Raw genomic sequence first — 4,404 nt, forward strand, 5'->3', positions numbered from 1 at the left:
TAGTTAATATAGACATGAGGTTAGTTATTTTTCACCGGCAAGTGGTAGTCATGAGAAAAGGGATATGTAATGGATAACTTATGCTACAAGGTAGATTGCAAAGTTAATGGCTAAGTTATATTTTGGAATGGTAGGTGGTGATGAGATAATGGAGTCTTAAGACAGCAAGATGTGAGAGAAGAAAGAGACCATCTAGACCAAGATTAGATCATCTAGTGCAATCCTCTTATCTGAGTGAACAGGAAATTGAGACCCAGTGATGTTAAGTGTTTTCCTCCATGTTTCACAGTGTTGTTGGAGGCTTGAGGAAGGAAATCTTGGAAATAGATGATGGGAGGAATGATAGGGAGAATCAAAGAGAGCTGAAAGGACATTTATTGATATAAGCAAATTTTTAAACATAGGAAAACTGAACAAAATGGGAATCAAGGGCAAAAGAATTCAAAAGAGGAAATCTTAGGGACCTAAAGAGATGGCCAGATCTAGTTGAATTGTCGGTGTCTGCCAATCTGTCAGTGGGAGAAATTGGCAAGAATATTCATAGAAATGCAGGTTTAGAGCCAGGGGAGACTTTTGAGATTATCTAGTTCAGGGGTTCTTAGATTAGGATCTATATATATCTATATCTATATATATCTATATCTATATCTATCTATCTATCTATCTATCTATCTATCTATCTATCTATCTATCTATCTATCTATATATATATATATATATATATATATATATATATATATATTTTTTTTTTTGGTAAGAAACCAATGTTTATTTTCCATCAACATTTTTTCCAATTAGACCATCTGGGGTAAAACTTAAGACCACTCTGTGGTAGTTCCTACCCACTCAGTGGCCTGAGCAGTAGGAGCCGCAGACCAGTCCTCACTAGTTGGCTGAGCACTCCAATCTTCAGTAAGGAACTGCTGAATGGGCACAGAAGGAACCTGTACTCCCTCAGACCAATCAGCCACTTCAGGCTGAGTAGCAGTGAACTCCAGGGCAGATGCAGTCCATTCACCTTGAAACTCCTCCTTTGTCACTGCCTTCTCAGCTGCGGCATGCTCCTCTTTTCAATCTCCTCTGAATCCCTGTAGAAGTAAAGATCAGGAATAACCCCCCATGGGTCTTCGGAGATGGTGCCATGCATACATAGGACTTCCCAGGCCAGCATCCACCACATCAGACCCACCACATCGAGTGAGCTCTCTTGTTATTACATGGAATGGCAATGTCCATGTAGCACAGTGGGGAGTTTGTTTTGCACAGTGCAATGTTACACAGTTGGTAGGTTAACATATGATGCTTCAGTCAGAGGCTGACGATCTGCCAGAGGATCAGTGACCACAAAGAGAGGTGGGGCTCCCTAAAAGCTGCCTGGATCTGGTTAGTGAAGGTGCCCAGTGTAAAACATCCAGCAATAGGTGTAGCACCAGTGGCAGCAGCAAATTTCAGAACAGCCCACTGGCCAGTGTTCCTGGAAGAGAGGACACTAACATCAACTGTGTTTTCAATGGCAGCAATGGCACGAGCTACCAGCAGAAGCTTTTCATAAGTTCTCTTCAAGTTAATGATGTAGACGCCATCGCTCCTTCTTTTGTAGATGTACTATTCCATCTGGAAGTCCAAATTGGTGCCACCCAAATGGGTTCCTGAAGCAAGGAATTTGAGGACATCCTCCTCCTTCATCTGCAAGACATCTTGGCCTCTGGACAATCGTGAAAGTTTCCCTTTAAAGTTATGATGGAAACCAAGAACAACGCTGTATGGAACCCTCCTCAGGGTAGCGTGGAAAAGCTAGGATCTATATTTTAAAAAATATCAGTAGGTAGGGATGTAGATAGATAGATAAATAAATAGATAGATAGATAGATAGATAGATAGATAGATAGATAGATAGATAGATAGATAGATAGATAGATAGATATAGATAGATAGAGAGAGAGAGAGAGAGAGAGATAGAGAGATAGAGATAGATAGATAGATAGATAGATAGATAGATAGATAGATAGATAGATAGATAGATAGATAGACAGACAGAGATAGATAGATGATAGATAGATAGATAGGTAGATAGATAGATAGATAGATAGATAGATAGATAGATAGATAGATAGATAGATGGATAGATGGAGAGCTGGATGATAAATATTGAGATGGATATGTAGACATAGGTATAGAATATTGCTCATTTTCTATTGTGTTTTTTGTGTATTTTATTTTATGCATGTAAAAGCATAAATTTGAGTAGTGTTGTACAGGCTTCAGCAGACTGCCCGAGGGGTCTATAGCATGCACAAAATATTAAGAACTGCTGATTGTTTACATACATATACACACAAATGCATGTACATATTGGTTGGTTATTGTGTGCTCCTGAAGAGGACTGAATTGACATTACTATGCTAGAGTCAAGGTACTATGTGTCTGACTGTGGCTGATCAGATCAATACAAACTCAGAAAGTTCTACTACAGACTGGGCACAAACAGTCCATGGGAATATTTGGTGTGGATTCTCTAAATTTGTACATCTCACAGTTCTTTTGAACTATTTCAAGTCTGCTTTACTCATAGAGTATAGCACCTTTTCTGATGTGGGCACACCATGCTGAGCAGTCCTGTGCCAGTGTCTCCCATGCCACACAATCAATTCCAGAGTTCTTGAGAGAGACCTTGAGAGTGTCCTTGTATCACTTCTTCTGATCGCCACGTGAACACTTGTTCTGTGTGAGTTCTTCATAAAATAATCTTTTTGGCAAGTGTACATTGGGCATTTGAATAATGTGGCCAGACCATTGGAGTAGCTCTCTCTGCAGTAGAGTTTGAATGCTTGGCAGTTTAGTTCCAGAAAAGACCTCTGGTATCCTGTCCTGCCACATGACTTTCAGAATGTTCCTAAGAAAAATTCCAATGGATGTGATTCAGTTTCTTGGCATGGTGTTGGTGTACTGTCCAGATTACATAGGCATACAACAATGACCCTGTAGACCCTCAGTTTGGTAGTCAGTTTAATACTTCTCTCTCACACTTTCCTTCAGAGCCTCTCAAACACTTAGCTACCTCTGCCAATGCATGCATCAACTTCATTATCAATGAGTATATCCCTGGAACATATACATACATACATACATACATACATACATACATATATATATACACACACATATATGTCTATATATATACATATACAACTGCATTATGTTATGTCACATTATGTCATGTCATGTCATGTCATGTTATGTTATGTTATCTTGTCTTATGTCATATATTCACAACAAGGATACTCAGACACTGAGGTATAGAGAAATTAAAAAATGGGCCCAGATCCCATACATCATAAAAAAGAGACAAGGTTTGAAATCAGGCATTAAAAATAAAAAAATATTTATGAATCACCTAACTCTATGTCAGGCAATTAGCTCAGTATTGAGGATTCAAGTACAAAAAAAAGGAAAATCTATGCTTCAAAAAACTTTATGTTCTAATGAAGAAAGAAGTGTATTTATACATACATATGTGTGTATATACATGTGTGTTATGTATATACATATATAGTGTAAATGTGAAGTAAATAAATACAGATATGTTTCTGTTTGTCCTTCTTTCAAGAAGAGGGCCATGACATTAGGGAGGTTATGCCATGATATGCAAGTGAATTGGGTTTAAGTGAGGGAGAGCTGTGTCAAGTCACCAGTCTTACTTTCTCCTCAATAGGTGATGAGGATGGAATCTGGATCCCAAAAAGCACTTGGATTTTCTCACACATTTCAGCAACCAAATCCCTGGTGTTTCCCTGAGACATTCAACCATCTCAGTATAATCCTTTTAACTGCCCTTTCATTGTGACCCTCATTGTCCAGGTGTACCTGGCCCACCCTAGGCTACTGGCCATTCCTTGATCCCATCCAGATTGTCTCACAGTCTTTCTATATAAAAATACAAATCTTATTCCCATTAAATTGCAGGGATTCTTAGAATCCCACCTGCTTCTATTGGTGACCCATAATTAACCTCATCTCTGACTGAAAGAAGGCTTGAGTGGTCAAATTCTTTCAAGGCAGACCTGCCCTGTACCCTTGCATTTCAGGGTTCACAGCACTCCAAACCATATCGTAACAATCCATAACCCTACTAGTAAAGCATCGATGTAACTTTTCCCATAGTTCCTCCAATGCTTCATTTTCCTTTTCTGTCAGCTTCAATATTTGATGAATGTAAGGTGGAGCCTCAGAGTGACTTTAATTTACATTTTGCTAATCAGTAGTGATTTGAAGCATTTTCTTTTTCATATGCAATTAATAACTTTGGTTTTTTTTTTCCCTCTTGAGAACTGCCAATTTATATCCTTTGACCATTTAACAAGTTGGAATCAGTTCTTTACTGATTTTGGATGTGAGATCTTAATC

The 4,404-nt window shown here is 38.5% G+C and overlaps 1 pseudogene; it reads right to left on the reverse strand.

The window, feature by feature from the left end:
* Positions 1-815: 815 nt before the first annotated feature.
* LOC140502289 (small ribosomal subunit protein uS2 pseudogene) lies at positions 816-4,107 on the reverse strand (annotated as a pseudogene).
* Positions 4,108-4,404: the final 297 nt, after the last annotated feature.

The sequence above is a fragment of the Notamacropus eugenii genome, chromosome 4, assembly GCF_028372415.1.
Source record: "Notamacropus eugenii isolate mMacEug1 chromosome 4, mMacEug1.pri_v2, whole genome shotgun sequence".
NCBI lineage: Eukaryota > Metazoa > Chordata > Mammalia > Diprotodontia > Macropodidae > Notamacropus > Notamacropus eugenii.